Source organism: Lepus europaeus, chromosome 18 (genome assembly GCF_033115175.1).
Source record: "Lepus europaeus isolate LE1 chromosome 18, mLepTim1.pri, whole genome shotgun sequence".
Taxonomy (NCBI): Eukaryota; Metazoa; Chordata; class Mammalia; order Lagomorpha; family Leporidae; genus Lepus; species Lepus europaeus.
This window is the reverse complement of record NC_084844.1, coordinates 74705982-74717725: the sequence shown is the minus strand read 5'-3', so window position 1 is coordinate 74717725 and position 11744 is coordinate 74705982. Positions and strand designations below refer to the sequence as shown.

Below are 11744 nucleotides of genomic sequence, written 5' to 3'. Positions count from 1 at the left end.
AGAACGCCCAGAATTTTCTCCTTTCGTTGAGGACCACGAGGGTTGGTGCCATGGAGGCCAGGGGTCTGGAACAAGGTCGCGCAGAAGACAATAGGGAAGAGCGGGCAGGCGGAAACGCGCCCTGCTGGGACTGTGGGGCGCGGTACAAGCTCCCCTAGCTGCAGACCCAGCGCGCCCCGGGAGCCTGCGCCGCAGCCGCCGGGTGTCGCCCGGAGCCCCCAGATTCCTGAGCGAGCTCATGGCTATGCCAGTCACCTCGGCTCCAAGCCCTGCAGCCAGCCAGGAGGGGCCCTGGATGGAGCCTGAGGGAACCAGCTTCGGAGCGGAGTTGACAGCTGGAGTTGAGGACCACGAGCACAGGGCCACAGAAACAGGGTCACCAGGGGGACTCCTAGCCCCTGCCGCGAACCCCCACTTCCCGTCCACCGGCCCAGTCCTGGCCATTCCGGCGCCCTAGCCCAGCTGTGCCTCCTTCCCGCAGACCCTGCTCCCGGGGTTCCGGTCTCCAGGCCATCCGCAGGTGCACCCCTTCCTTGTCCACCCCTGCCCTCCTGCCACTCTCACCCTCTTCTATGGTCCCAATGCCGCCCCTCCCTCCGTCAGCTCCTGCCACCAGGAACCTGTACCAGAGCTGCCATCTCTGCATCCGGCTGCCTCCTAACAGGCATCCTCCCATGGGTGTCAACAGGTCTGGCCGCCCACCTATCTGTCCCTCTCGGGTCGGGTCCGTCGCTGATCGCGCCTAGCGGCTGCCACTGCCTGCCTCTCCTGTGCCTGTTGTGCATTCTGGGAACACTGGTTCTGCCTGCCTGAGGTGGCCACTCCCCAGGGCCCTTGGTCACCACTCTGTTCCAGGAGCCTCCCTTGCATGCTGACCTCCACCTACCAGAGATAGCTCTGCAGCCACTGCAGGCTTTCCTGAAAGGACTGGATCAGTGCCCCAAACTAGAAGTTCCCATCCCTTGGGGAAATCCTGCTTTGCACAGCTCACAGCTCGTGCCAGCATTTCAGAACTGGGGAGCATTTCAGAACTGCCGCAACCACCAGAAAGTGATATCCATCTTCCTCTCTTCTTAGGGTCTTTTCAACAGTCAGTTAAATCAGAAAATCAGAAAGAGTTAACAGGACTTTTCCAACAAAGCAAGGTCAACATGCAGCAAACGCTCCCAGAATTTAATCAGAATAAGGACTGCATGTGAGAGTTTGGAAGGAAAAGGACCGTTTCTTATTTTAGCTCCTGAAAATGGAGAAAGAGATGTTGAAGCAAATAAAGTTGGATCCATTCCCTCAATCCATGTATAATGAATTGAAGACAACATCTTTCCCAACTTCACATAGATAAAAAGATTTGTGAACATCTGAATGAGTAGCTTCTTACAGGATGCTTCTAGTGAAGTAAATCCACCCAGTGATACAACATTCTCCCTCTGCTTCCTACAGCTGGAGCAGGAAAAACAACTGATACTTTCTTTCAAGCCAGTTATGCATAAATTCCTTTATGATGATTCAGATCTATAAGCCAGCACCCTGTATGCTATTAGGTTCACTGCTACAACAGCAACTCCCCAAAAGGCATGTTACTCTACATTTTGTTTACTTCTACGACAAGGAAATTATTGAAGAAGCAGCTTTTGGGGCCAGCATTGTGGCATAGTGGGTAAAACAGCTGCTTGAAACACAAGCATCCCTTATGGGTTCCAGTTTGAGTTATGGCTGCTCTACTTCCAAAAAACTCCCTGCTGATTAAGGAAAACCAAACAGTACATGGACATTTTCTATCACACCTTGTTACCAGGGTCCTTGTTGGTTTTGTATTGTTGAAATCCTAGTAAAATGATACAAATTTTCTTTGGTCATCTATGGATACAAGGAATGTTGAGCAAGAGGGATTCTGGGTGCTCAATGGCCATAGAAGACACGTACAATGATTGCATAGCTTTTTCTTCTCTCCCAGTTGAAGAGATGGCTTCAGTGGGAGAAGGAGATTTAAAAGGACTTATAATGCTTTGCTTAAGCTCAGGTTTAGAAAGTCAGGTATTCATGTGGGATGTAAGCATGTTAACTAGCATGTTAATGACTAGGACAGCACTCCTAAATTTAATCTTTCAATTTCATTTCCATTAAGTTTTTGAAGTACCTCCATATGTGTGTATATACACATACATGTATATACACACATATAAATACAACACTCTCTACAAGTGAATAAAGTTGTATTGTCTTTATTTTTGAATACTACAGGAATAATTGTAACTGAATTTTATTATTTTGAAATGCAGAAAGAAAGCAAAGAACCATGAGATGAAAATCTTCTTAAGTATCCAATGAATATCAAAAGTTCTATATGCTGTTACATTTCTATGGTTTTAATGATTTGTGATTCCTTTGAAATTTATTGTATATGAATTAAAGTCATTTTCTCTTTAAATATTTTATACTCCTTTCCTATATTTCCAATAAACTAATGACTTTTTGATTTTTACTTGTTGAACTCTTTATTTACTGGAGCACTAAGTCCTTGACCACAATGTACATTAAAGATATATTATCTCAAAAGTGAAGGAGAGAAAGGGAAAAGGGAGAGGGAAGGGGGTTAGGGAAGAAAGAGAAGGGGAGGGAGGAAGGGGGGAGGGACAAAGGGAGGGAATATCATTATACTCTTAAAACTGTATCTGTGAACTATATTAAACCTGTTAAAAACTAAATAACTAAATAAATAAAATTATTTTATTTTATTTTATTTTATTTTATTTTATTTTATTTGACAGGTAGAGTTATAGACAGTGAGAGAAAGAGACAGAGAGAAAGGTCTTCCTTCCATTGGTTCACTCCTCAAATGGACACCATGGCGGGTGCTGCACCGATCTGAAGCCAGGAGCCAGGTGCCTCTTCCTGGTCTCCCACGTGGGTGAAGGGGCCCAAGCACTTGGGCCATCCTCCACTGCCTTCCCAGGCCACAGCAGAGAGCTTGACTGGAAGAGGAGCAACTGGGACTAGAACCCGGTGCCCATATGGGATGCCAGCACCACAGGCAGAGGATTAACCAAGTGAGCCATGGCACTGGCCCCAATAAATAAAAATTTTGAAAAAAAATAAAAGGAAAAAATGAAATTGGATCCCTGTTACCCATTCAGAAGACATGAGTTGAGTTCCTAGCTCCTAGCTTTGATCTAAGTAGCTGCTGTTCCAGGCATTTGGTCAGGGAAAGGCCCTCCTCTATATCTTTTTGTTTTAAAGATTTTATTTATTTTATTTGAGAGGTAGCTTTACAGACAGTGAAAGGAAGAGGCAGAGAAAAAGATCTTTCATCATTGGTTCACTCCCCAAATGGCTGCAACAGCTGGAGTTGCATGGATCTGAAGCCAGTAGCCAAGTGGGTTCAGGGGCCCAAGGACTTGGGACCATCTTCTACTGCTTTCCTAAGCCATAGCAGAGAGCTGGACTGGAAGTGGAGCAGCCAGGATTAGAACTGGCACCCATATGGGATACCAGTGCTGCAGGTGGAGGATTAACCTAATGCACCATGGCGCTGGCCCCTCTATTTCTCCATCTATATCCCTCGTTCTCTATCTCTCTGAATCTGAAAGAGAGGGAGAGGGAGAGAAATGGACAGAGAAAGAGAGAGGAAGGCAGGAAGCACACAGAGGTAACAGCCATAGTAATGTACTCTAGTTGATATCAAAGAAGAGAAACCTAAGAAAACACATCGGTTAAATTCAATGTATTATCCTAGGTGAGGTCTTAGTACAGGTAAAGTTCATAAGGTTAAAATTAAGAGGTATGAATAAAGCATGAAGTTTCGTGACATCACTAATGTAATTATTGTATAAATGAGTACATTAATTATAACAAATGAAGAATACTAAAGTAAGAGGCTAAGTTAGGAGTAATAGCACAAGGGGTATAAGACAATGCTCTGTAACATCAGGAAAAAATTCATAAAATGCAAAAACAATTCTAAATAAAAATGTGCATATATGCGTTTATATTTAAAAAGCTTGGGGTTGGTGCTGTGGCACAGTAGGTTAATCTTCTGCCTGCAGTAGTGGCATCCCATATGGGTGCCAGTTCTAGTCCTGGCTGTTCCTCTTCCAATGCAGCTCTCTGCTGTGGCCTGGGAAAGCAGTAGAAGATGGCCTAAGTGCTTGGGTCCCTGCACCCACATGGGAGACCAGGAAGAAGCACCTGGTTCCTGGTTTGGATTGGCACAGTGTTGGCTGTTGTGGCCATTTGGGGAGTGAATAAATGGAAGGAAGACCTTTCTCTTGTCTCTCCTTCTCACTGTCTGTAACTCTACCTCTCAAATAAATAAATAAATCTAAAAAGCTCTATATTCTGAACATTAATGCTGAAAACTCACCTGGTACTCTGCTTACTATAATCATGTATTAAGTCAAGGAGTATCCTGACCTATTCATAAAGTGATCTTATAAAACACATAATACAAGAGAATAGCTAAATAAAATGGCTCATAAAATTGTTTCCATATAGAAAACTCAAACGCAGATTTGTTGCTCATAATATTCTGAGAGTCTATGCTCAGGGTCATGCCCAAGTGGTAAAATGTTTCTCACCGCTTCTACATATTAACGCATTGTCATTAAAAAGGAAAAAAAAACTCAAATAATCAGATAATGATGCAGACTAGGGGACACACTATGACCAGGAGGGTAAAACTGGAGCTGTATAAACTTCAATCTTAGGTAAGAAGGAAGCAGCAGCCTCGGCATTACTGTAAATAGCTTGGCTGCAGGTGAGAGAGATCAGGCACCATGTGCAAGTCCCTGGGTTGTCAGGACGTTCGTGCCTCCATTTGTGCAACATAGACATCAATAATCCTGATCCTTTTGAGGTCATAGATATTTGGGGGAATTTCATGGAGAAAATTGACAGATTCAATTACATGTGATATTTTGTATGAAATGTGAAGTATTCCAGGCTCTGCATGGTGAGGACCTCTGGAGTATCTTGATAGTCTTTCCCAACTGCTTTACCACTTCATCTTTTTATGATACAAAAGAAAATATTTTGCACAGAAAAACGACTTATTCCTTATGACTATTTACAGATTTTAGATATCATACCTGAATAGCTAACTAGTAAACTTGATACTTTGGCAACACCTACATATTTTTGTAAGATTATACAAGTGTAAAAGCATAACTTTTAATCACTGTCATCTACAATGAAAATCAAACTTATTGTGGGTTTCAATTCCCACACCATTCTAACAACACTCTAGTTATCTGTGATCTACAAAAAAAATTTATTTATTTATTTGAAAGTCAGGGAGGGAGAGATGGAGACAGAGAGAGAGAGATCTTCCATCCAGTGGCACACACCCCAGATGGGCACAATGGCCAGCACTGGACCAGGCTGAAGCCAGGAGACAAGAGCTATGCTCATTGTCTCACATGGGTGGCAGGGACACAAATATCTGGGCCATCTTCTGCTGCTTTCCCCAGGCCATCAGCAGGGAGCTGTATAAGAAATATATACAAACTACATGGGATGCTGGCACTGCAGGTGGTGGGTTTACCTATCATGCCACAATGTCAGCTCATTAATGATTTTGATCTCTTTTTCAAAAGAGTAGAAAGAGGCTCATTCTCTGACCATGGACAGATTCCATGCTTGCAGGACAGTCTGTGGACAGCATAACTCATTTGTTGTTGAATATGACACAGAAATCAACAGGGAAACTATTTCTAGCCTCTCTGCTCCTACCTGCCATAGATACATTCTGTTTCTCTACCCCTTTGCCAGTATGAGATGTAGAACATGGAGAGGAAGAAAGGTGTGCTATGCTTCAGAGAGCCTTGCACAGGCCCTGCTTGGTCCTTCACCTGAGACAAACGTGAAGTTTAAGCCACCTTCCTTGACCATTCCCCAGACACCAAGAATGCCCCTACCCAAACAAGTCTATGGCTGTTTCCAGGGTCTGCAGGAGCCTCCTCATAGGCCTGAGGGTGGCTACAATTAGATATTTTCTGGTAATGAGTGTGGATATTGGTCAGATGCTGGGGGTCTGCACGTGTATGTACGGCAACAGCAGCAGGAAGGCCAGAGTAGGAAGAGAAACAGCACATACCGCAGGTCTTCTGGGAGGCCTGTCAATCCAGCATTTCACCACTTCACAGAGAATGCTCTGGCACTTGAGAATTATCAAGGTGAACCTTGCCATCTGAATAGTCATGATGGTGTGATAGATTTTTAAATGTTTGCTTCCTTCACATGACTTTAAGCACATATTTGCAGGGCTGGTGTTGTGGTGCAGGAAATTAAGCTGTCACTTCCAACACCAGCATCACAAATACTGGACTGCCACTTCTGAGTCCCAGCCACTCTGCTTGAAGGGTTGCAGTGTGGGCAGGGGGTGGGGGGAGAAGCACTATGTTCCTAAAACTATATATATGAAATACGTGAAACTTGTATAACTCAAAAAAATTTTAAGCTTTAAAAAATATAGATTTATTTATTTGAAAAATGGAGGCCAAAACCAGGATCCAGAAGCTTCTGTTGGGTCTCCCACATAGATAGCAGGGGCCTGGGGCTTGGGACATTTTCCACTGCTTTCCCAGGTACATTAGCAGAGAGCTGGATCAGAAGCAGAGCAGCTGGGACTTGAACTCAGCCCATATGGGTTGCCTTAACCTGCTGTGCTACAGCACTGGCCCCAATGAGTTGTGTCAGAGGTGGGACAGAAAGCTACTCTGCTTTTAATTTAGCTCCTAGCTAATGGAGCCTAGGAAAGCATTTGGAGATGCCCAAAGTACTTGGTCTCCTGATACCCATACGGAAGACCTAGATGGAGTTTCTGCCTTCTGGCTTTGGCCTGCCTCAGCCCCAACTATTGTGGCCATTTTGGGAATGAACCAGTGTAAAATAAATGGAATAAATCTTTAAAAAGACAGATGCATACATATTTACAACAATGGCATTTGTACCCTTGCTCCAGGGCCACCATGTTGCAAGTGAATCTACCCACCATCCTTTCACACCCAAGTCAAAGCCTGCATCATCCTCCTCTGGTCTTCTCAGGAAAAAACTTACCTGACTCTTGCTACTGCTTTCCACACTTGTTCTGTGGCACACCCTCTATGTCACAAGGCCTCCCAACACATCCTTGTGTGCAAATGAAATTTACAAATTATTTTTATGACAATGTAACCAGAAGTGTATGATTCAGGCCAAAAAGGGCTCTGGAAAACAGGTAGAGATTCTGAGAGAGTTTGTAAACACAGATCATCACAAGTTTTCTTTTTTTTTTTCCAGAGGATGTTCCAGAAAGATTGATCTTTTTTTCAAAGTAATGCATGTTTATCATTGAAATTTTCAAAGTTAAAAAAGGCAAAAAGAAAATTAAAATGATCTATAATACCAGCACCTAGAGACAGCACTTGCTAACATTCAGTTAGTTTTTCTGCATGTTTATATAGGCAAAATTATTATACTTTTTTGCTCTGTTTTATTTCTTACCCCAAATATTAGGAGTATTTCTCAATTTTATTAAATATGAATTGGACATATCCTATCAAATAGATGTGATGTAACCTATTTACCAGTTCATCATTTTGAAAACATTTTTTCAATTTTTTGGGTTTTTTTAGATTTTTTATTTTTTATTATATTTTAAGGTGAATAAATTTCATATATACAGACTTAGAAGCATAGTGATACTTTCTACCTTACCCTCCCTCCCCCCCATGCCCCCCCTCTCCCTCATCCTTTCTTTATTATTTTAATTTTTACAATGATGGACTTTCAGTTTATTTCATAGTCAAAAGATTAATCCTACACTTAGTAAAGAATTCTACAATTAGTAAGAAGAAAAAAACACTGTTTCTCAGCAGTAGAGACAAGGGCTTTAAACAATCATAGTATCTCAAAATGTCCATGTCAGCCCTGTACATTGCATTTGTTTTGTACTCTATTAGTTACCACAGATCAGAAAGGTTTATCTTCAAACATTGTACTCACAGGGGCAAGGCCCTCATACACAGGAAATCAGCTAGAACACAGGATGTATGAATCTGTCAGTCATTGGACCAGGAGGGCCCTCATGGAGCTCTTGTTGCATCTTTCACACTCTCTGCACCCAGGCTACAGAACTCCTGTAAACTGCTTCTCTCTGCACCCAGGCTACAGAACTCCCATAAACTGCTTCTCTCTACACCCAGGCAACAGAACTCCCGTAAACTGCTTCTCTCTGCACCCAGGCTACAGAACTCCTGTAAACTGTGTCTAGGGAGGCCATTTATGCAGCAGAATTCTACTTCTCCACCACCTGCTTGTCATAATAAAGCCTCCCTTTGAGCAACTGCCATTTAAAGATGCCACATGACTGACCCCTTGTCTCTGATGCTAACATGTGTCCTTAAAGCCTACTTTAGAAGTAAGGAGTAGAGATAATCATAAAAAATAAATTGTGACTGTCTCTGGAAGACTGACAGACAAGGGGGTGTGGAAAAACACAAAATCTAATATCTCAAGGTATTTTCCTTATCACCTTTTTTAAAAAATTTTCACAGCAATGTCTTGCAATCATTCGGAACCAGGTAACAACTTATGGACCTAACATATAGACTGAAAGGAGTGCAGAGTCAAAACGCAAAGGCTGGTTATTCACGTTGAATGCACCATTTCTCTAGAGTGATGCTGACTGCTGACTTCGAGCCTTCTGACAATTCTTAGGAGGCCAAGTCTTCTGAAAACACTTTGAAACCCGTCTTCCCAGACTGAGAACCCATGGATTACAGGACTGCAGAGAGCAGTGCTCCAAGGCTAGCTCAGTGTCTGCCTCCACCCATGGCAGGGAAGCCCTGGGGTCACCTTGTGCCACAGGAGGGAGAAGCTGCATTCTCTGCACCCTCCCAGCAGGTGTGCTTCCCGGGGTTCACTCCCAGCCCCAGGGTCCCAGAAACCCTCCAGCCCGCATGGTGGGGTCACATGCGGGCTGCAGCAGGGCGCACAGGGGCACCTGGCAGCCCTCAGCCCCGCCATCCCCTGACCTCTAGTCTGCCATCCCTCACCTCCTGGTTGGGAAAATCCCAGAGATCAGTGGAGTGGTCAGAGATAAGAAGGGAGGATAGGCACAGGGCTGGTGGCACAGGAAGTAGGGCTGAGGCTCAGACGCCAGTGAGAATCACCCAGAGCAGTGGTGTGGCACCCATGCAGTTGGCCTCAGGGTCCTGGGTGCAGCTGCAGCAGAGCTGGCGTGGGTCACCTCTGCCCTCCCCTCAGATCCAGCTATGCAGAGTTCCCAAGTACAGAGACCCTGCAGCCTTCAGTGCTGGGAACTGACTTCCCCAGGGTCCCCAGGTAGCCAGATGTTCACAAAGAGCCACCACTTCCTCCTGTCCATTCATTTCCTTGCTCCTGAGTCAGCAACATTCATTGATGTGTGGCTGGCACAGAAGCAACTACAGTCAGACCATGGCCTCCCCAGGCTACAGGTGCTGCCCCTGTGCTACCTATCAGTGGACACCACCCCAGCTCTGAGGGCCCCTCTAATTCATCCTTGGTCTGCACCCCCACATCTTCACCTGTTGGGAGAGGGTAAGATGGGATGGCACCGCGAGTGGATGCTTTGATGCACCTGAGAGCCACTGCCAAAGAATCTTAGCCCTGGAAACCCTGGACTCCCAGGGGCAGCCCCATGGTGAAGGTGGACCTGCAAGCAGCCAAGGGCCAATTCAGAACATCTGTGCCCAGCAGAACTTCCACGGGTGTCTGTGAAACACTGGAACAAAGTGGAGACAAATCCTGCTCCTGGAGACTGTGGAACACATGAACAAGACTCCAGGCCCCCTAGTTGTTGTGGATCAAGAAAAGTCCACAAATTTATGACTGAGCTGGATGAGATGGAGAAGTCCAAGTTTGGTGCCAATGCCATCCTGGATGTGTCCTTGTCCATGTGTAAGGTTGGAGCAGCCACAAAGGGAATCACCCTCTGCCCACATATCACCGATCTCACTGGGAACACAGACCTCCTACTCCCAGTGCCTGCCTTCAGTATGATCAGTGGGGGCTCCCATGCTGGAAACAAGCTGGCCATGCAGGAGTTCATGATTCTGCCTATAGGAGCCAGCTCCTTTGTGGCAGCCATGTGCATTGGTGCCGAGGTCTACCACCACTCCAAGGGGGTCATCAAGGTCAAGTATGGAAGGATGCTACATAGGCAGGTGATGAGAGCAGCTTCAGACCCAATGTCCGAGAGAACAGTGAGGCTCTGGAGCTGCTGAAGATGTCCATCCAGGTGACTGACCAGCCAGGTAAGGTGATGACTGGTATGGATGCTGTGGCCTCTGAGTTCTATCACAATGGCAGGTACCATCTTGACTACCCATCACCAGGTGATCCTGCATAGCACATCACTGGTCAACAGTTCTGGGAGCTATTCAAGAGCTTCATCAATAACTATCCCGTGGGGTCTCAAGCTATGGCATAGTGGTTAAAGCCACCGTCAGCAGCACCAGCAACTGGTATGGTCCAGTTGGAGTCCTGGCTGCTCCACTTCCAATCCAGCTTCTTGCTAATGTGCCTGGAAAAGCAATGGAGGACGGCCTAAGTACATGGTCCCCTGCACCCACAATGGGAGATGCAGAAGAAGCTCCTGACTCCTGGCTTCAGATTGGTCCAGCTCTGGCCATTGTGGCCATTTCATGAGTGAATCAGCGAATGAAAAATCTCTCTCTTTCTCTCTCTCTGTCTCTCTCTCCCTCTCTCTCTCTGCCTCTCTCTAATGTTGCCTTTCAAATAAAATAAATCTTTATTTCTTTATTTTTAAATAAAAGAACTATCCTGTGATCTCCATCGATGACCCCTTTAACCAGAATGACTGGGCCACTTGGATCTCATTACTTTTGGAAGTTGAAATTCAGTTCATGGAGGATGACCTCACAGTCACAACCCCAGGAGGACTGCCCAGGCTGTGGAGAAGAGGGTCTGCAGCAGAACTCCTGCTGAGGGGCAACTAGAATGGTCCAGTAACTGACCAAGGGCCAGTTTATGGCTCAGTTCAATGGCTGGGGGTGACTATGAGTCACACTCTTGGAAGACGCAGCACATGTTCATCACTGACCTCCTGGTGGGGCTCACACAGGACAGATCAAGACTGGTGACCCCTGCCACTTAGAGCATCTGGCCAAATGCAAAAAAACTCATGAGGACTGAGGAGGCTCTGGGGGCAAGGTTGTCCTTGCTGGACAAAAGTTCTATTACCTTGGGACCGGCTCTGTGGTGTAGCAGGTAAAGCTGCCATCTGCAGTGACAGCATCTCAGATGGGCACCTGTTTGAGTCCTGTCTGCTCCACTTCCTGTCCAGATCTCTGCTATGGCCTGAGAAAGAAGTAGAAGATGGTCCAAGTCCTTGGGCCCCTGAACCTGTGTGGGAAAACCTGGAGGAAGCTTCTGGCTCCTGGCTTCAGATCAGTGCAGCTCCGGCCTTTGTGGTCAATTGTGAAGTGAACCAGTGGATAGAAGACCTCTCTCTCTCTCTCTCTCTCTCTCTCTCTCTCTCTCTCTCTCTCTCTCCTTCTCTTTCTGTGTAACTCTGACTTTCAAATAAATAAATAAATAAATAATTTTTTTTAGAAAAAGTTCCATTTCCTGAAGGTCATGTGAGAAACAGGAGACCTTGGGGCTCCACTGGACACACCCTGACCCTTGAGTCCATTTCCTTGAAATAAGCACTGGTGCTAAACAAATAAAATAAATAAATAAATAACTCTGTTATCAAAATT

General features: G+C 45.3%; 1 pseudogene; it reads left to right on the top strand.

Moving 5' to 3' along the window:
• The first annotated feature begins 581 nt into the window (after positions 1-581).
• LOC133747036 (beta-enolase-like) lies at positions 582-11175 on the top strand (annotated as a pseudogene).
• The last annotated feature ends 569 nt before the right edge of the window (positions 11176-11744 follow it).